The sequence below is a fragment of the Urocitellus parryii genome, chromosome 7 (assembly GCF_045843805.1).
Source record: "Urocitellus parryii isolate mUroPar1 chromosome 7, mUroPar1.hap1, whole genome shotgun sequence".
In the NCBI taxonomy this organism is placed as follows: Eukaryota; Metazoa; Chordata; class Mammalia; order Rodentia; family Sciuridae; genus Urocitellus; species Urocitellus parryii.
The window spans coordinates 93,498,741-93,521,403 of record NC_135537.1 but is presented as its reverse complement, the minus strand read 5'-3'; the positions used below and the strand labels follow the sequence as shown (position 1 = coordinate 93,521,403).

General features: G+C 34.1%; 1 pseudogene; it reads right to left on the bottom strand.

Annotated features, from left to right (window-relative positions):
* Positions 1 to 22,663, bottom strand: part of LOC144256051 (tolloid-like protein 1) — a 188,291-nt pseudogene that overhangs the window by 86,731 nt on the left and 78,897 nt on the right.

Below are 22,663 nucleotides of genomic sequence, written 5' to 3'. Positions count from 1 at the left end.
ACAATGTCCTGTTGGCCACAACATGCTGAGCTGATCTTGTAGTACCCAGTGACGGGCAACTTCCACGCTTGCACTGCAACCTAAGACAGGGGAATGGGGCCTCCCCAGAGACGGGTAAGCAGTGCAGGGGCGGTGGACGACCTAAGACAGGGGCTACTTGATTCCCTTTGACATGCAAGAGAGGTTGACTTGCTGAAAGCAGGCCTTCCCTGGCCCCCGGGGCCCAGCCCCCAATTCCTTGTTCTGCATGTCAAGGTGGCCAGCTCACAAGGCCATGACATATGTGCTCCACAGGAACATCTTGACCTTTATCTAACAATGGCAGATGTTACAACCAAATTTCTCCCCCTCTCTACTGTTCGTGCCTTTCTCTTGGGGTGTTGCCAACTTAATTTTGTCTGCACTACGAAGACAGCCTCAGCTGTCCCCCTTCGTCTACCATCGTCACAATACAGGATGCGAGGCAAGACACTGCACTTGAGTGATCCTTGAAGTGGACCTCAAGGAGAGCATGTCCTATTGCATGCAGGTTGGACATCCACGCCCCGCCCCACGAAAAAAGGTGTCGGCTGCTGTGGGGCCGGATCTGGGGAAGGCGCCTCCTTAGGGCTGGACCATATGCAGCCACTTCTGCACAGTGGGATAGGACCTCTACTCTCGCCTGTATTGTCTTAGTAAAACAAAAAGGGGGAACTGTGGTGAGCCGTTTCTTCGGACTATGGTCGCCATTCCAAGATGGTGCTGGCTCCGCTGTGGCCTGTGATAAACAACTAATTTTTAGGGAGAGTTGGCGCGTTGCTTTTCAACACCCTATGAGAAAGCTCCACGTGGCAGCTTCGCATTGGGGCTTGAGATGCTTTATTAAGGCTGGGAGGGGCATCCTAGGGACATTAGAAAAAATATCAAGGGCCTGAATAAACTGCTGAAAGAAGATTCCTGAGTTGCGTCTTCCTTGCGGGCAAGGGGTCGCGACACTGTAACACAGCTTTGTGTACTGCATTAGAAATACAAATTGTCTTTCTCACAGATCATAGTGCTTTTATGAGTGTGGATATACTGTATTAAACAAAATAGTGTGTATGTTAATTATGACCCATTGATGCATTTTACACAATTAAAATCTCAAGTGAAAATTGTAATGATAGTTCTGTTAATAACTGAAATATGAAGAACCATAGGCTGAAAATTAAATTATGGTGCCATAAGTTCAATTATTTTTGCATTCTCATTGACTTTCCAAGTCAATGTGCAAATGCATCTCAGAGAGCTTTTTAAATATATGCATACACACACACACACACACACACACACACACACACACACACACACATATATTTAAAGAGACAACCAAATGAGATTTTCAAGGAATTCATTTATGAAGTTATGACTAATCACATCATCTTTCTCTTTTGAAAATTAAAAAAGCTTATGTCCAATGTTGCTAGAAATTAGTAAAGGATCACTGTATCCTTTTTCCAAGTAGTAACTGTCTTAAAATTTATCTTTCCTATCATAAACTGTAGTAAAAAAATAATAAAACAGCACCACAGAGTTGTGTGTATTTTACAGATCTACATAAATATTTTTAAAAGGCATTATTCAAATATGAGTTTAACCTAAATAACATGAAGTAAATTAACTAATTAACATTAAGTAGAAATGTCTGTAGATATGATACAGAAATGTTTATGTGCAAAAGAAAAAATTTGAAGTTTTCAATATTGCATCATTAAGATACAAAAGTTTTTATGTACTCACTTAAATTTCAAAGACATCAACTTCACTCTGAAAATTTAATGGACCTAAATTTTTTAAACTAATAAAAATCAAATTGGGAAAAAAATAGTTTCTCACAATTTTCCTTAGCAAATGTGATTTAATGGAGAGGAAACTCCTTTTAGCAGAAATATCAATACAATAATGCCATTGCCCATACTGAAATCATGAACTTCTAGCCATCATTTTATACACTTACTCAGTAATTCACTAGCAACATGCTTAGAAATTATTTTTTGTAAAAAACTTATAAATTCCTACTGGTAAAACTTTAGTTTATATACCATCAATAATGCTTCTGGCAAGAAAAGATCCTATAGGATCTCATTCTGAAACAATAATCTTTTTCTGTGAGCAAGAAATAGCACTTAGCTACAAAATCACGATACTACTTAACAGTGATCAGATGATCATTCTATTTGACTCTTACTCATAAATCTAAAAGAAATAAAAATATACCATTTGATTTCTAGCAACCTGTTTCTATTTATAGCTGTGAGTACTCCAGAGTCCTGTTCTATCTCATTTTGGATTACTTGAACTATATACACCCTTTGCCAGCACAGAGAAGGACAAGAGTTAAATTCTGGCTTATGCATCTGGAAGAGCATAGTGAAGCCCAGGCATGCCTCTGTGTTTGTTTTGTACAATACCTGGACATCTATGCAGCTTTCTTGCCTGTGCAATATCTCCTTTGCTTAATCGGGTTCGCTGACCAATTGCCAGACGTATGCCGTTATCATCATGGTTGGGGAGAATGGTATCCAGGAACATCCCCCTGGAAAAAAACAGAAGCAAACCACACCTACATCACCAAATTAAAACTCCTAACAAACATCAGGCTGTTTTTTCCCCCATACTCAATTTTAATCATAGGGGAGATATGCCAGTTTGAGTTTTATGCAGTATGAGGCTTTCAAAGTACTTTCATCAAGGTAGGACAAAAAGATTCATGTTAAATGTGTGTGCCTCACGTTCAATGATAACATCCACTTTTTCCTTAGAAATGTACATCATATGTTTGTAATAATATGAAATACTTTTTAGTCTCCAACTAGACTTTTATTTGGGTCTCCCACACAGATTACCAAGTTGAAAAACAATTCTTCCTCATTAAATAAGAAAAATAGCAACCTCCAAAAAAATAATTGAAGCTACTGAAATTGTAAGAGTTAAATGAAAAGTTAATTTCTTTTTAGTTAAACTACTAATTTAACCTAAAGAACTGAGAAGTTCAATATTATTATAACATATGTTACAAGAACAAGGAAAAAGAGAGTGCTGAGATTTAGATAAGACCATGCAAAACAAAAATATTGTAATTTTGCATATGTAAATATACATATACACACACATATATATAATATAAATTTTTTCACTATGAAATAAATAAGCAAAAATAGCTTGATCAATGTCCTAATAAGGCTAAACTACAGATAATGAGTTATTTTTGACTCAAGGTTGTGGTAGGAGAATTGCTATTTTTATTAATATGCATCATTTAATATTCTGGCTACACTGCACTAAAGTTGCATTCTAATTTTGCAATATATATCAAACATTTATAACTCAAAAAGAAGTAGTAAGCTTAAAAGTCAAAATAGACTGAGAGACTATTCCAAAGAGTTGAGAAGTATGGAGTCTGTGTATATGGATTAAAAAAAGTGGAAAAACTGTACATAAATTTAAGAAATATAATCATAAAATATCTTTCAAATTAAGATAACCAATAGGACGTTCCTTCAACAGAACAACATTTTCAGGTCTATTTAATTCTCCCATTAGGAGATATTTACTAAGCACTGTTTTAGGTCTGGATTTATACATCAAATAAAACAGACAGAAAGTCACACCTTCATGATTCTAACAGACTAATGTCGGGAGAAAGGCATTAAACAAGATATTCATAATTGAGGTAGTGATAGTGCTAGGGAGAAAATATAAAGTTAAAATTTTGGATATTGATTGTGCAGTTATGATAGCTGGCTTTTTAAGAGGATGATTGAAAAAAAACTTATTTGGGATTTGACGTTTTAACCAAACATACAAGAAGTGAAGGTCAGAGCTATATGTGTAACTGAGAGTAGAGTGTTCCCCAAGAGAAAGAACAAGAAACACAATAGCTCGGAGATGAGAGGATCTTGAAAATTTGAGCACCAGCCAGAGAATTTAACTCTTACCTGGAGGACAACTGTTAATCTTGGAAAGTTGGAGAAAGTTGGTAAACAGAAGAATAACATGATCTCTGAGTAATTTAAGGCTAACTTCTCTAGTTTTTAATACAAGAAAGAGTGATGAACATTATATTTAACTTGAATAACTCAAATAAGGACAGTGGAACTCTAAAACCAGATCCAAGCACCTACAAAATCCTATGTGTATACCACCTGAGATGTGGGTGAAGATTAATGATTTGTGGGAACTGATCATTAAAAGTGAGAGTTTGCATACAGTTGTAAGATTCTCCCCTGGAGAGGACACTGCAAAGGAAATGAAAGGCTAAATTACCAGGTAGTGTTAAGAAAAGCTATTTCTAAATTAATAAAGTGCTACAATATATGAAGTCCTTCCATACTGATATCACTATTTTCTATTTCAAAAATAAATTTATAATATTTGAAACTTTTAATATTTTCCAGCTTTCAAAAAAAGATTCCATTTTAAATGGTCAATAATATTTTGGAGGTGAAAATATTTCATATCTTTGTAATATTTTTATGAAATATTTTATTTAAAATGAGAGTTTTCCAGTGTGAAAACATCTATGTTACAAAATATCCATGGACATTAAAGCCTCATTCTGCCTAAAGAAGTAATTATTCAAAAAGAGGTTAAGTGATTTATTCTTGTGTTCTTTCTTTGTCATCATCAAGAAGTTAAAAATTCTCTTCCCTACATCCTGGCCATTGAGCAAGACAGACTTTTAATGGATCTTCTCAGTGAAATCCTATGAACAGGCCTGAGTCACATCCAGTTGGGAGTATACTAACTAAGCTCCATTATTCATTCACTTTAGCTACAATTAAAGAGAAAAATAGCCATGTTTTTAAATAAAATTTTGCAAAATATTATAACTCCCTTTTTAGTGAAAAATTAGAATTTTCCAGTGTGCAAACATCTACATTACAAAATATCCATGAACATTAAAACCTCATGGGTCCAGCCCTGTTTCTCCCAGATCTGCTATTGATCTACACTCATGAAAACAATTGAAACTTTTATTGACTCTTTTCAGAATCTACAAGCATTATGAACAGAAGAAATTATAAAACTTTATATGTTTAGATCTGCAGAATGAAGAACAAAAATTCTGTGATCATCTCAGTTGATATAAAAACAAAAAAAGCATTTGTGAAGATTCTACATGACAAAGTATTTATCATGATGAGATTCTTTTCATGATACTCAATGAACTAAAAATAGAAGGAATTTATCTCAACATAACACAAGCCACATGAGAAAAGCCTATAGTTAATATCATATTCAATGGTGGAAAACAAGCTCTTCCACTAAGATCAGGAAGAAGGCAAGGATACCTATCATCTGTCACCTCTTCTGTTCAACACAGTAGTAGAAGTCTTAGCCAGAGAAAGAAGAAAATGAAAGTGAGAGACAGAGAGAGGTAAGGAGGAGGATGAAAGGAAGAAAGGAAGGAAGGAAGGAAAGAGAAAGGGAGGGAGAAAAGAAGAAAATAAATAGAATGCATGCCAAATTGGAAAGGTAAAAATTATCTCTGTTTACAGATGCCATGTTCTTATGTGTAAAACCATAAATACTCTACAAAAACTGTTAGAACTAATAATGAAACAAAGATACAAAATCAATATAAGAAAGTCATTTCTGTGGAGTAACACAGAACAATCGCAAAAGAAATTAAGTAGAAAAGTTCTGCTTATAATAGCATTAAAAAATGGCTGAGAAATAAAACTAACCAAAGAAATGAAAGCTAAAAAAAAAACAATGTGGTAAGAAATTAAAGAAGAGGGGCTAGGGATGTGGCTCAAGTGGTAGGGCGCTCGCCTAGCATTTGTAAGGTTCGATTCTCAGCACCACATAAAAATAAAATATTGTGTCCACCTAAAAATTAAAAAAATAAATATTTAAAAAAAGAAATTAAAGAAGACACATAAAATAGAAATATTCTTTGTTCACATATCATATTACCCAGTCTACAATCCCTATCAAAATCCCAAAGAGATGTTTTTTGCAGAATTAAAAAAAAACACTTTATAAATTATGTATAACCTCAATAGAAAATGAAAAGCTGAAATAATTTTAAGAAATAAACTTGAAGAACTCATACTTTGACTTTTGAGGAATGATTTCAAAACATATTATAAAGCTATAGCAACCAAAATATGTGGTACTGGCATAATTGCAGAGCTACGGACCAATGAAATAACAAGGGCCAGAAATAAACTTCATATATAAAGTCAAATTATCTTTAACATGAGTGCCATAACCATACTCATTTGGGCAAAGACAGTTTTTTTTTAAACAAATGGTGTCACAAATATGAATATCCACAAGAATGAAGTTTTGAAACAGAATCATAGGTTAAAGCTAGTTGTCATACCATACAAAGATAGGTTGGTAGTGACTGAAAGCAGGCAACAAGAACAGAGTAGTTTTGGGGGGGGGGAAATGCAATGTAATATCAAAGTAGTACAGACTAAGAGAATATGCTAATATGCTACATATGGTAATCCTTAGTAAAGATTCATTCTATGAAGGACAGAGGAGATAAATTTCTTTCACTTCCTCTTCTCTAAAGCATTAAATCCCAGGTTAATTCTAAATAATCTAATTCAACAGCGTGAGATCGGTGTCTTGGATGAACTGGGATGCAACGATCAACTTCTTACATATTTACATGTAAAAATGAATTTCAAGGATTGAACTAAAAATAAAATTTTAGGGTTAATTTCAGGCCAAATTTCTGGATACATATCTACAAAAACTTAAATTCAAATCCAGGAATGAACAGTTAGTATCTGGATAGTTATCACATTTGCCCAAAAATAAATATTATATATCTTCAGAAGGTAATGACTTTTAAATCTATGAATGTTAAATATAGTCAACTCTCAAATTTTTGACATTCAGACTTTTTTAAAAGATTTATTTTTTCTTTTTTTGGTACTGAGGATTGAACCCAGGGGTACTTAACTACTGAGTCACATCTCCAGCACTTTTTATATTTTATTTAGAGCATTCAGCATTCAGGGCATCATTAAGTTCCTGAACTAGCTTTGAACTCATGATCCTCCTGCTCAAGTTGCTAGGATTACAGGAATGTGCCACCTTGCCCAGATAAAGATAATTTTAAAATGTTTTCATGTATTAAGGGGTCATTAACATGTATTTTACTTTTTACCAAGAAATTAGTTTTTAGAGCATAGGAATACATTTGAATATTTTTCTCTTTTTCCTAATCTGGTTTTTAAAAATAGATGCTAATGAAATGTGACATGAACATAAGTGGGGAAGAAGAATGAATGGAAATGGGCAAGAAGGTTAGTGTAAAATTGATTTCAATTGGAAGAAGGGATGAAGGGGGTCAGTGCTTAAATTCTTCCAGATCCTTACCTGGGAACTATTTGCTTGATGGCATCATCTTTAGAGTAAAGTAGATCAAAACCCAAATGTATTATCTCTTTAAAAACAGCATTCAGTTACTAATGAAATAAATTTAAGGTTAGCAATTGATGAACTGTAATTGTCAACTACGTGGAAGTAAAATATCTTCTTAACCACCTTCTTTGAGAATCCACCTAATAATATCAATTTTTGACCATAAATGGTACTTGAGTACTAAAAATGATAATCCACATTACAAAACACTCTTTTTAGAGAATATAATTCAAACTCAACAATAAAGTAACCCCTTGCTTTAGGAATGCCTGAATTTCATTAAGCAATGCTTTGCCAATTTAATGTGCTGATTAGTTTGGTAATGGTTTTAATTGCACTTTCTTTTATAATTTATGAATATAAAATTGTTCAAATCATTTTAAAACGATCACTTTAAATTTATACATTGGATAGGTGATGTAAAATATCTTTTAAATGAATGCCTGCTATTAGCTATGAATGTTAACCATTATTTTTCTACTTTCCTTCTGACAGGAGGCAGCGATATTGGAAGATGGTCTGGTTCTAATGTCAAACATAGCTTTGTGAGAGGCCACATGGAGAAAGGGATTAAAAGTCAAAAGGTATAACCTGAGACTCCAACCTTGAGAAGGTGTTCCTGGCATAGTGCATGATACTGTCAAAATCGTATCTTTCACCAAGGGAGTTTACTTCTCCAGGCTCCATCTTCAGAAAATTGTACTCTTAACCTATGAATCAGGGATAAACAAAAGCACAGAAGCCTTTTAACTAAAAGAACATAAGAGCGCTTCTTAGACCTGCATCTGCTTTTGACTAAATGACTGATCTTTTTGCTGATTGTATTTACATACCAACTCCCAGGTGTGTGCAAAAATCATTTGCACTCCGATATTATATTAAAAGAGCAAGTTGCAAAAGAACTGAATTTGAACAATGAGTTCAGTTCTGCAGAAAGGAAATTACCAGAAGCATATTTTGTGTTTGTTTTCTGTGTATACTTGTTAACACCACATAATATTTGTTTATTTAAAATCATACTGCTTCTCTGGGTACAGTAGAAGTGATTGTAAAGTTATGCTTTTATTTAATGCATTCCCCATATTTTTCTCAAGACTATGTTTTCCAGGACCCACAAAAATTATCTATTTGCTTTAGATCCTTTCTAAGAAATGCTGTGGGAAGATACAAAAACAATATTAGTATAAACACAACTCTGAGGTTATAGCTACATGACTTCATCATTGGTGATAAAACAATAGCAAATCTACTTTCATTCAAAAATAAAACAAGGTTCCCCTTGAGAAAAAGAAGTTTCTACTTTGACAGCTTTTGAATCAAGAATAATATGCTTCAGAACTTTTTTTTTTCCTTTGCACATCTGCTATCTTAACTTCAGGACATCTTCAATTTTAAGAGATTTTTGACTGCCTGTCTGTACCTTTTTAGGCAACATTTTTTCCTGAAATTTGAAAAAAAAAAGAGTTAAATACATGGGTCTACATCAATAGTTCCCAAACCAAAGAATTTCTTTCAAGAGAGTTTACATTTCAATGATTCCCTTTTCACTGTTAAATCAGTCGAAGATGATGCAAGTCATGTTATTTATGTAATTTGCAAAGCTTTGAAACATTTTATTTAAAGGTGAAGTACTGGAATTGCAAATTCATATAGGGCTGGGAATGAAATGATCATACCATTATTATAACTAGGTTTTTAGTCCCCTGTCATATTTCTATTAAACATAAAAATATTAAATAAAAAGTTTTCCAAAAGGCAGTAAAGAAATCTAGTGATTTCACAATATAATATCTCTCTTACATGATGATGAAACCAATACTCATTTGAGCATTAGGGATGAAGGAAACAACTTGGATCCATAGAACCCTGTTCTAGGCTAAAGTGTTTTAGTGCATCTTCGAATGAATTCACACCATAAAAAATTTTAAATTAATTATCTAGCCTATATAGTGAAATATATCTTGAAATGAATTCACACCATAAAAAATTTTAAATTAATTATCTAGCCTATATGGTGAAATATATATTCCACAAATATCTGATATATCTATGTGTGTTAGAAAACATTCTTTAAAATTATCCTGAATTTTCATTCAAATTCTTGTCTTCCTAAGGAATTTTCAGCATATTATAGCATATCCCATTCTAGAGGGAATTTTCAAAAAGCTATAGACCAGATTTTGTGACCCATCAACAAGATTTCAATTTAGAACACAATATGAGAATAGATTCTCTAGCTAAAGCAAAATTTCATAAATTTTCTGAAAGTGAAACATAACCAAATTCAGAAATGCATTTCCCTGCATATAACTTATCACTTAAACATGTGAAACAGAGGGGTTTGCTAGTTAAAAAGAACATATCCACATACAATCCAAACAAAAGAAAATTAGACTTGCTTCTTGCAAGAAGGGGAGAATCAGTGATAGAAACAGGGTGACCCACACTTAACAATTAAAATGAATGGTAGCTTCTTTCTTGAATGTATCTTCTAATATGAATTTGATCCTCATACCAATTTACCTCTTAATCATAGTCTCCAATTCTGCATGTAAATATGAAACCAGCATTTGTTTTTATTACCCAGAGCTCTTGAGAAACACCTGATCTTAAGTCTCTGAGTTAGGGAAACTCATAATTTGTTGATAACTGATCTCTAACATGAATGCTTTCAGACTGGTACAGTAGTTCTGATACAGTAGTTCCAATTACTTAAGAAATCTCTGGAAATATCTTTTATTTTCAATTGACCTGAATGTTTAGTCAAAATAGTATTTGATCAAAATTTTCCTACTACTATGTCAGGTATTAAGGTATCATAATCTATTTATTAATAATACCTATACATTTTTCCCTGTTTAGGTAATATTTATGTTGAATCAGAAACCCTCTTAATGGTAAAATCATTTTTGAAAGTTATGTATTTTATAAGAGTATTTGGGGATTCCACATAATATTTGGCAAATAGAAGAAAATAGCAGTGGTTAATAGAAAGCTTCTCATTTCCTTGATAGTTGAATTAATTTTCAGAAATATTGTTTCCTCTTTTCTCTCAATGATATAAAGCATAAAGATGAACTTTGATGGATGGTTCAAGCCAGGGCTTCTATTTGTGGGGAGTATAAATTTTCTTTGCTTCTCTCTTTTTTTTTTTTTATTGTTGGTCATTCAAAACATTACATAGTTCCTCATACATCATATTTCACAGTTTGATTCAAATGAGTTATGAACTCCCAATTTTATCCCGTATACAGATTGCTGTATCACATCAGTTACCCTTCCATTGATTGACATATTGCCTTTCTAGTGTCTGATGTATTCTGCTGTCTGTATTATTCTCTACTATCCCCCCCTCCCCTCCCCTCCCCTCCCCTTTTCTCTCTCTACCCCTTCTACTGCAAATCACTTCTTCCATTTGAATTATCTTGTCTTACCCCTCCTTTCCTCTTATATGTCATTTTGTATATCCAGCTCTACAGATCACTTTGTCATTCTTGAATTGATTTCCTCATTTAGCATCTGGAACATCACATTCTACTGATTTTTTGTTTTACCTCTTAGAGGACACCTTTGGTCTTCTGGAACATCACATTCTACTGATTTTTTGTTTTACCTCTTAGAGGACACCTTTGGTCTTCTGGTGGACACTCTTCTAAAGGTTGCTCAAATCTTGTTGCTTTTCATTTTCTATGCTCCACTTTTTTCTTCTTCTCCCTCAGTTTTTCCCTAGATGGTCAAATCCACTACAAAATGTTTACCTCCAGATACATACTAAAGTCCAAACTCGCCTTTCCTTTGTCTAGTAAAGGAGGATCATACAAAGGGTCTTTGAATTGAGGGATGTGTTAAATGGAATCAGTATTTTTTATATATTTTTCTCAGAACCAAGCCTCTTCACCAGTGTTTCTTTTTTTCAATTGATGATACCACAATTCATCGTGTTGTCTGAAGATAAAGCTTTTGCAGATCTTTCCTTATGTTCCTCTTAAAACATTTTAAGACTCTCTTCTTCCTCTTGCCCTGTCCAACCCTAATTGAGAACACAGCCACCTCCCAAACCTCTAATAGGTTTCCCTCACTTGAGGCTCATCTTTCTCCCACCCCCAATTAATGTTTATTACAGGTTACAGAATTCCTCTTTTAAAAATCTTAACTTTCTCTGTTTATAACTCTTCACTTATTCCCCAGTAACTATAGGATACAATCTAAATTTCTTAGATTCACAGAAAAGATTCTCCACCCTCCCCAGGTAGTTGTGAACTAACTTTCACTCATAGTTCAACATGCCACCACAACAGTTAAGTGAAAAAGATCATGTATTTTCAGCCTACAAACATGACCACTTTTCTGGTCCACCTGCAATAAATATTCTTACTTTATTTCTAAATTTCATATTTGTGTGTGACATCTCTCTGGATTTGCCAATGCACATTTGTTACAACTTGCTTCTTTACTGCAGTATTCTCAATGTGACAGGTACTTTTCTTATTCACTTGAAATCATTTGTGTAGATACAAAGTTTTATGTTTTCCATGACAGTACCTTTCAATGACTAATAGTCCCTCAGCATTAACTGGTACCAAATATATAATGAGCAAATAAAGAAAGCAAATATAAATTATAGAAAATGATAAGAATTTCAACATTGATAACTTAAAATTGCCCATGAACAAGAAAATAAGATCACATTTTTATTTTACTTTTGCTAAAAGTGCATACTACCTTATAAAAAAATTCTAAACAACAGATTTTTTTGCGGGGGGGTGGTAGACATGGAAATGTACTTATTGATCTTTGCAAATGTGAAAATTAAGTAAAAAGTTTTACAATGATGCAACTATTATATACTAACTCTTAAAAGAAAATTAAAATTTAATTATAAATTATATTTCAACTACTAAAAATATTCTTAATAGTCTGTCTTTGGCAAAGTCAAGTTTAAGAGAAAAATCTCAAAGAAACTATGTAGACTATCCTGGAAATGACTCATTTCACTGGAATTTTCTTCAGAAATTATACATGATAAATGTAGATTCCTGTGGTTACCATGCATGTCATGGCAAACCCTGGGCTCTTTCTAAGTCCTATAATATAAATTAAAAGATCTAAGCACAAAAACAGTTCAAATAAAATAATCATTTAATAATATTAGTATAGAGTTCAATACCTCACACCTATTCTTGAAAAAGTACAGACGTTTAGAAAGAAAACAGACCTTAAGAAACAAACAAAGCCTAGAAAATGCAGGAAATTAGTCTCTAAAAAGAAATTAAAAATATAAACCACCAAGTGTGATTTTTAATAAAATAACATATTGACTCTTCCACATATTGTACACTGTTTACAAAACATAATAATTTTACACACCCTAAAGTCTCTCACCTGGCTGAATGTTTTCTCTTATGATGGTTACGTGGTTGTCTCGATCTGGTCGATCTGGTCGTGTGTGCTCATGCCAAAAGCCGATCACGTGGCCCAGTTCATGAACAACGATCCCAAACTTATCACAGTTCTTTCCAATAGAGATTGCCTGGGGTCCATTTCCCCTCCGACCTACATAGGAGCAGCATCTATAATAAAGTAGAAAGTGGAGATGTTGGTGGAAGAGAAAAGTGGAAAAATTACAATATGGTGGAACTTTTGTGAAGAGTTGTGTTGAACCATAGCACAGTGGTACATGCCTGTGATCCCAGTGATTCTGGAGGCTGAGGCAAGAGGATCGCAGGCCAGCCTCAGCAATAGCCAGGCTGTGCCTCAAAATAAAAAAAATAAAAATCATTGGAGACGTGACTCAGCAGTTGCGCACCCCTGGGTTCAATCACCAGTATAAATAAATAAATAAATAAATAAATAACCTAAGGAACCAGGACGTGGTCTGTCATTTGACACTCTATCTGCATTGCCCAGGCTCCAAGCTGAAATTTAAATTTTTGTTCATTATAAGTCACCAAGCGTATATTATTCTCTTATAGCATCCTGAATTGTCTGCAAAATCTGATAAAAAAACACTGACAATAGTTAACAGTTCAAAGAAGTATTAGATTTCTGTGATTTCTGTCTATTGTTCAGACTAACATTTGAGTGTGATATTTTTTAATCTCACTGTCTAAAAGAATCTCCTGGATTATCAGGGAAAAAATGTGAAACACCCAGAAATACCTTCCTGCAAATTTTCATTGAATTATTGATATTTATATATTTATAAATTTATATACATAGAATGTTTTTCTATCCAAAATAGAAGTTCTATTTATTCATTTACATGTGTATGTGTGCACACATGTATGTATGAGTGCATAACAGTCTGGAAGTCGCTTATCCACACACTCTATAAATAATAAATACATTGGTCACCCTTTAAAACAAATTTTAGGTGATATAACAATAGTAGCTATAATTATAAATGCAAATAAAATCATATCTAAAACTTTGATTATCAGATTTGAATTGAAATAGCTTGTCTATAGGATGTTTCTCCTAAACAGCATTAGAGAGCACTAAATAATTGGTCTTGAGTAGTTGGGAACTGCAGTGCACTAGACATTGTCAAACACCTCTCTGATTTATTAAAAGAAAAATTGTCAAAAATTAATTGCACAAAGGAGTAAAAAGAATTTTACTATTTTAATTTCCAGGGTAAGTACATTAGATGGTGCTTTTGATTTTGCACAAATATAAATTCCTGTGTCAGTCTCTTTCTTACCCAAATTATTTCTGTAGGTTTTTAACTTATTTATTCATTTACTTATTTATTTGTTCATTCATTCTAATTAGGTTTTAAGTGTCTACATATTTTAACTTAGATGAACTCATTAGTACTCATTATGTGTAAATCTAGTATAGCAGTAAATTAAGCCTAATAAATAAGTAAGTAATATAAAAGAGAAAATTGGTGGGGAAGGTGAAAATCTGAATTGTCTTTTTGCCTTGAGAATTTTCTTTAATATTTTAATCCATATATACTTATTACATACTCAAATATTTATTACATAACCTAATAAGTAATAGATATAGAGATACAATTTTTGTGCAAATATTATAGAGATTAAAACTGAAATATTTGATACCTTAAGGCAGTAGTATTGAAACTGAAATATCTGATGATTATATAACCACTAAATTACTCACATTGAGTCATTTCTGCTGGTTATAGTCAGAGAAGACAGCACTTTGCAAAACAAATTCTGGGAGACAGTAAAGCAATGTGGTCAATTTATTTAATCCTAAAACACCCTTTTAGCATAATTTTACCCATAGCAATTTCCTATAATAAGATGGGATTTCATAATGGAAAGGAAAAATAGATTTCACACTGCCTAATTCATGAGTTATTATTTTACAGTGGTCCTGTGAAACAAGAAAAATATGGTGCTTCGATCCCTGACTAACGAGAGCTCTTAGGGACAAAGAATTCTACGTTCAGATTAACTAAATATGTACCTAGACAAATATTAGGCATGGAATGATAGGGTAACATGCAATTTAGAAAAATGTGATTTAATCATACCCAAACATTATCTTAGTTTCTAATGTAATCCAGGTTTGAAGGCATTTTCTTCAATATGGCTCTCAAATTTTTACTTCTAATTTGTGTGCCACTTTTACAACTTGACCATCCTGTGGTCTATCTGGTACCTCAAGAAATGCTTTCAACACCCATAGGAAACTCTCACCTCTCTCTAATCATAGGGAATAATCCAAGTATACTATTCCCTATTTTCACCTTGGTTTGGCAGACCAAAACACTTTCCTTTAAGAAATCCTGGGACATTCCAACATTAAAAGTTTGGAATGCCTTCTACCTTTTCATCAGCTATATTTCCAATTATTTTTAGTTTAATCATTACATTTTTAATAACTCCTTTCTTCATCCTTCCTTCCTCTCTTTTATTCTTGTTTTCTATGATAAACTCCTATAAAAGGCCACTAAAATTTAAGTGCCCATCATTAGAATGGGGTAGTCATCAGGACAAGAACTTTCATCTCTTCGCTTCACTGATTTATCACAAGGATTTAAAGCAGGTCTAGTCCAGAGATAGCACTATTTGTCCAATACCAGGCTCAAATAGTCACCCAACTTTCTTAATGTCTGCACTTGTACAATAATAAATGTTTCAATTTATTGTGTTCCTAGTTTTCCTTTCCAAGAAACCCAATCTACCTTCTCACCTACCCATCTCAGTTAAAGGGAGCTCCAACCTTCCAGAGGCTCAGGCTGAGTAATGCCAAGATTCCTGAATCCTCCCTTTGTCCTCCAACAGTCAATCCTGTTGGCTCTACCTTCAGCCTATATCCAGAATCAATCATCTTGTCATTGTCTCCCTTGTTAACACCCCAGTCCAACCATGGAATCTCACATGGAGTGTTGAAATCATTTACTAACTGATGATTCTCTCTGTTCTAGCCTTCCTGCAGCAGTTTTTCTTAGCACCAAGATGCTTCTAAAACATCAAATCAGATTATACTATTCTGCAATAGCTCTGAGGTAAATTGTGTCAATGGTTTAAAATATCCATTACCATTCTATAACAGATGATTATATTTCCCTACCCCACTAATGCTGGGTTTGGTCATGTGGTTTGCTCAGGACAATGTCACAGAAGCCCAAATTGTTTGTGTCATTTCTGGGGAGAGTCTTTTAAGAGCTAACACATGGTTGACCATACTGTCTCTATTGCCCTCTGCTGGAGGGAGAACCATGGGCAGAGAGACTGGATGCGAGAGTAATACTGGTGTAACGCAGCCACAGCTAAGCCATCGTGGGCAAAGAAATAAAAGTCTGTTGGTCTAGGCCTCTGAGATTGAGGGATCCTTGTTTACCGTAGTATAAATTTGCTAATCTGACTAAAACAGGTTCTTTTAAGTCTTTACAAAATACAAGAAGATCCTAAACAATTTCCGCACACAAATCTCTTACCACACAGAGCTCATCTCTTACAATCAGCCCTCCTGTCACTCCATTGACTCCAGTCATGCTTACTTCCTTACTCTGCCTTGAAAATGCAGACAAGCTCTTGCTTATCATTCCTCCTCAAGAACTCAGTTCTCCCAGATACCCAGTTGCCTCTTTACCCTAAGATTTTCAAGTCCTTTGACAAATGCCACCTCCACTCCACTTTCTTTTTTTTTTTTCTCTTTAATGGTATGTTTTATATTTCACTTATTTCATTCCTTCATCTCTGCATCTCCACTCTAGAATGTAAGCTCTGTGGGCACATAGGACTCTCCGTCTGACACTCTTGTTATCTCCAGCCCCTAGAAAACAGCCTGGCATATGGTAGAACACAGTAGCTATGTCTTTAAAGAGCAGATCTCAGATGTGCAGGAGGGAACTAAGATTGATTCATCCCACAGCCTCTCTCTCCAATTTTCCATTCATGTGATTCTAATTATTACCTAATAACCTTCTGAGACATTCTTCTTCCTGCTTCAGTTAGCTCATCTCTGGTGTTTGCAAATAAGAATCTTGACTATCACACCCCCCAATCTGCCTATCTACATCCTCCTCAGAGAGAATGCCTTATGTTCAATGTTAACATCCCAACACATACTATGGAAGTAACACAATATGGGCATTCAATATGTATACCATAAATTAACTTCTTCTCTAATCTGAATAACCAAATACCACAGCATTTATTTATTTAGTGCCACAGCTTTGACGACATAAAAGACCCAATATGAAATCCAATGAGTGTTAAGTGTTTGACATATACATATCTTATTCTCATTGGCCCTAAACACTTTGTACAACACCAACTTCCAAACTCCTTAATAATTGAAATGATTTTTTATGAGATTTAAAGGTAGCACACCATTTCAAAAGAATGATAAAACCATCAGCCATGGTGGCCCACACTGTAATCCCAGTAGCATAGCTCAGGAGGCTGAGGCAGGAGGATCATGAGTTCAAAGTTAGCCTCAGCAACTTAGTGAGCTGGGTAGGTGGCACATGCCTATAATCCTTAGTGGCTCAGGAAGCTGAGACAGGAGGATCACAAGTTCAAAACCAGCCTTATCAACTTAGGCCCTAAGAAACTCAGAAAGACCTGTCTCTAAGATTTTATATATATTATAGCTAGGGATGTGGTTCAGTGGTTAAATGCCCCTGGATTCAATCCCTGGTACCAAAATAATAATAATAATAATAATAATAATAATAATAATAAATAATACTGAGATTCATTGCCACACTGCTGTAAAAATATCTATTAAAATATAGCACAACATTTTCACAATTTACAGAAGCCTTTTTGAGGTTTGTTTTATTAGTACATTATAGTTATACATAATATTAGAGTTCATTTTAATTAATTATGTAGGCATGGGACATATTATTTTTGAGAAAATAGTTGTTATATTGCAAGAAGCAAATCTGGAAAACACTACTGTTGGAGGGAATATCTAAGACACTCAGAAAATGTTGAATCTTGCTCTGACCAATACATTTAGAAAATAATTCTAGTTTGGCAGCAAATTGATGAGGTAAGACAGAAGAATAGCCCAAGCATGAGATGCTGAAGATGTGAGGAAACCAGGGCACTAATGTGGGACGAGGTGAAAATAGATTTCAGAGGAAGCATACCAGAAGCACAAGTATGCTCAAGTTCTGAACTTGGGTGAGTGGACATCAGCAATGCCAATGTTAGAAAGTGGTGTGGTGGAGGGAGGAACCCACTTGCCCTACAAGCACAAAATTCTGTGGTCCTAGAATATATTCATTTAATATATAATATTTTCTTATGTAAAACTCAGACTTTCTCGTGGCCAAAGTTCTATGCAAATATTAATAAAGAAATCCTACTTGTGGAGTTTAATTTTTTTTCCATCTGAACTTCAATCATTCCCTGGTTCTACTTACCCACAAGGCCTATAGGTGAATACAATGTAACTCTCTTCATCACCTCTTTCAATGAATGTCACACAGGTGTGCTTTTCCCAGTGCCTCATGGCCTGCTTGAACATGGCTCTCTGGCTGCCTGGATAAAAATGGCACGACTTTAATACAATGATGTCCACTCCAGGGAGGAGTGCTTTGTGCTGGCTCCTCTGTCCTGGCTTCTCCAGCAATTCAGAATGCCACTGTTATCACTAAAAAAAGAGTACTAGCTTATAGCACCCCAGATGAGTCATTATTAAGAATCAACACTCACTTTATAATCAGAAGGTCAAGGCTCTCTATCTCTACAAATATGTGTGTACAAGGCTCTATAGATGGTGTATACATTCTTCCTGTCAGTTGAAGAGAGATCAGCTTCCAGATTTAATAGGTGCATTTGAGGCTCAGTTTAAAAACCAGAACATTTCTTTGGATTCTTAGGGTAAAGATATTCTTTTCCAAGTTTCAGAGATATTCTAAGCTAGTAACCTAGGTTAAGGGAGTGTTTTTCCAAGTTTGATTGAATACTATAGTTGCTATATTCCTATTCTATAAAAATGCACACTTAATCTGCATGGTAATTGTGTTTCTTTATCAAAACAGTCACTCTGGGAATATCTTACCAGTAAAGTTGCCTCCTATAACATAAGGAATAACACCTCCAGGCCATATTCTTTCAGTTCTTGATGTAGCAGCTCTGGGAACTTGATTTTTCTCATTTTGCCCTGAGAATTTTAGAGGTAATTTTCCCCTAACTATGGTGTTTTGCTCCAAGCCTGCAGTGACATTTAAAACATTCTGTGAAACAGAAGTCCTCTGTCAGGGAATCATTTACCTCTTAAAGGACAAAAGTTGAAATGTCTTATTTACATATTTGAATAAATATGCCTGAAGTCAAAATTCATTTTTAAAAAACTTTAGTTATCTTACATAGCTTATAAAGGCACTAAAATATTTAAGTGTTTCATATCCAAATACTATTTCTTAATGCTCTATAAGTGAATTTTGAAGAATTTTCATACAACTGTATACAGCAGGTAGAATTCACACAGGCCATAGAAAAAAATGGTTTTATATTTTCTATTTTACTAACTCACTACCAATTCACCCCAAAATAATAAAATATATATTGTTTAATAAAGTCATGTGGTATTCAATAGTCTTCTTATTCTGGCTAAATCCCTCATACTTTAAATCAAAATTAATATTCTATAATATGGTCTAAATTATGAATATTACACTATATTGATAATCAACAAAATAACATAAAGACAGATGTGGCCTTGACTCCTGGGAACACTCAGCCATCTCCATTCCAGTTTCCCCTGAATTCTTCTCCACATATCAGCATGACTCAGAGGTAGGTACCTCAAGAGTAGGCTCATATAAAATGCATTCTCTCTGGAGCAGCTTCCTGCCAAAAGCCAAGTGCCAATGTCTCGGCTGGCACTGAATCACGAGCCACCACACAGCTTTGTAGGTTCAAATAGCAATTCTTTATTCCCGATCTCACACCAGCCTCCACACACGTTCAGGGGCAATTCCAATATGTCCGATCCCAGATCCTACTCCACGAGGCTTTTTCCAAATCCCATTTAAATCTCACAAGAACTCAACAGGAACAAGCAGCAGGAACACCCTAATCCCAGCAGCAATAATCTTCAACCTCAACTTCCCTAAAACTCCTATTGTCACGCCCTAAACCCAAGGATGGAGATACTTCCTGCAGGAATACACCCTAATTCTGGATTCATCCTGGTGATTGAGCAGGGTCACCTTTCTCAAACACACAAGCAAGGTCGCAGCAAATTTCCAAGGCAAGTCCATTTAACATGGGGTACACTGGCAAGGATTACGATGCGTCATACCTACTTGGTAATGGCCCTCAGCAGCTTCCAAGTCTATTCTGACTTTTCTTGGTGGCCTTTCAGTTAGTGTGAACATCTAGTGCGTTCGGGTCCCTGGGTAAGGGTCTCGAAATCACCGGGACACAGGGGATGCAGAGCCAAGGCAGCAATTGCAACTGCATGCTGAGGTTTATTTGCATGTTTCTTTTATATTCTTCTTCTAACAAAGCAAGCAATTCTTCAGTAACACTTCACCCACATAGCCCAAGTATCATGCCTCAGCGGGTACACAGAGCTAAATTCAGATTGTTCCTGTTCTTTTTGATAAGTACCCTCCCAAAGTTCTTTGTAGACATTATCTAATCCCCGAATGTACTGTTCCCAGGTCCAGTATGCAGGAAGCTTCTTCCTCTAGGCCAAACCATGCAGAAGCTTGTGTCTTGTGATAAGGGGAAGAGGACTTTTCCTCCTCCTAGCGAGGCATGCCTTCAGCTGACCTAAATCACAGCAACAGCTTCTTGCAAAGGGTCAGGTTGAGGGAGCTAAACTCTGCACACTTAAACCCCAACAAGTTAGTGTCTTGTTTTTCATAAATTTACATGATTTTTTTATATGCATCTATCATTTTTGATACAGATGCTTTTTCACTAGAATATGTTTTGACACAACAAGTATTAAATGCATGTCTCCCTGTACCTATGTCTGTCCTGGAGCAAAGCATCTTTGCTTATGAAGATTATTACTTGAAAGCACTTCAAAAATTTAATTATTAGTCCATCAATTTAAGAGCTGTTAGAATATAAGCATGAATAAAGGATTTAAAGAAAAACTAAAATCCAAAAAGATCATTTAATAACTTCAATAAATATTTACTAATTATAAAACCAGAAAGTAGTTTCTTTGAATGTCTTAAATGTATGCTTCATGATCAAAAACACATTACCTTTTCAATGTAAGAAATTAGTTTGTCAATTTAAGCGACTTATTTGAAAAGAAATTGATATGATATTTTTCCATTTGATTAAAATTGATATAGCTTCTTGATTTATTAAAATATCTTGCTGTGATACTCAATTGACTGGAAATAAGTATAAACAAAATAAATACCTAATACATTTAAAATAGAAACTTAAAATAAGTTAAAAGAACATTTCAAATTTTTCAAATTAAGTTCTAAAATCCTTGTATCATATATTGTCTAACAAAATTAAATAAAGAAAGAACTCTTTCTCAGCATATATTCTTTACAAGCTTCATGTCATAATGGCACACTGATTTTAATTAACCAAACTTCTATGAGTATAATATTTACTGTACATCAAGTCAAGCGTCTGTAACTTTAAACATTGATATACAAGAGCCAATTCTTCTTATCCTGTCTATGAGTTGTTAGAGGGCCCCTCGTTTCTTTGACATACCATGGTCACCAAGTCCACCTTAAAGAATACAAGAAAACACTTGAGTTACACTCAATGTATTTTCAAGTTCTCACAAATAAACAATAGTAATATGCTATACTGGTTTCCTCTGGACATCCTTTCTTTGATCTTAATGTGTTGGAGTTATGAATATCCATGAATCCTTGTGTAAGGTAAAAATTCTACAGCAACAAATGTTGCTAACTAAAAATAAAGGATGTGTGGGGCATTTAGAGAGCAATCTGAATCATGACTTTATTGATAATTTGAAGAATTTTTCTTCACTGTGACCATGACATCACATAATGTTATATGTAATAACAACAGCAAGTTGTTCTGCTCTACTGATTGTTTTTCCTCTATGTAAACTGGATATTTTTATAAAGAGTAGCACAAGTTTGCTCCAAAGTCTTGATAATTTTTGAAAACTTTTTAATATATTTTATAATATATTCAACTAAATTTTTTAAAAATGTCATTTTAAGAAAATCAAGTTTCTCCAATTAATTTTATTTTGGAATAAATTTGGAATTAGAAGAAAATCACAAGAACCTAAATGGTGTTCAATTGAAAATGCACTCCATTACATTATGTAATTTATAAAATTTATGAAAACAGATCTAAAGAATATTAAAGTTCAAAAGGAAGAGGAGAGAAGAGAACAAAGAAAATATGTCTTTAATAAAAATTATTGACAAAGACTTTAAAAGATAGGTTTCTGTCCTAAATCAGAAAGCAGAGCTTTTGAGAAAAAATCTCCTTCCAGGGCTTTTAGAAAATGCAGCCCTCAATTTTGTCCCCTATATCCCCTAATCTCCTTGAATTTTAACAGACAAATAAAAAAAGAGGTATAACTGAGCAAACAATCAATACAACAACTATCTACATCAGAACATATTCAGGTGAATTTGGACCACTGAGCATCTATGGTTCATAAAGGCTGAAATTGAAAGGCTGAAACTCATGAAGTCAACAAACTATGCCAAGACTTTGGACAATTTCCTTCCAATATCAATATGCCTTTGAAATTAGTTAATATTAAATATAATAGCCTAGGTTAAAGCTAAATATACTATAATAAAATTTATTATCATGTAAGCTTTTTAAAG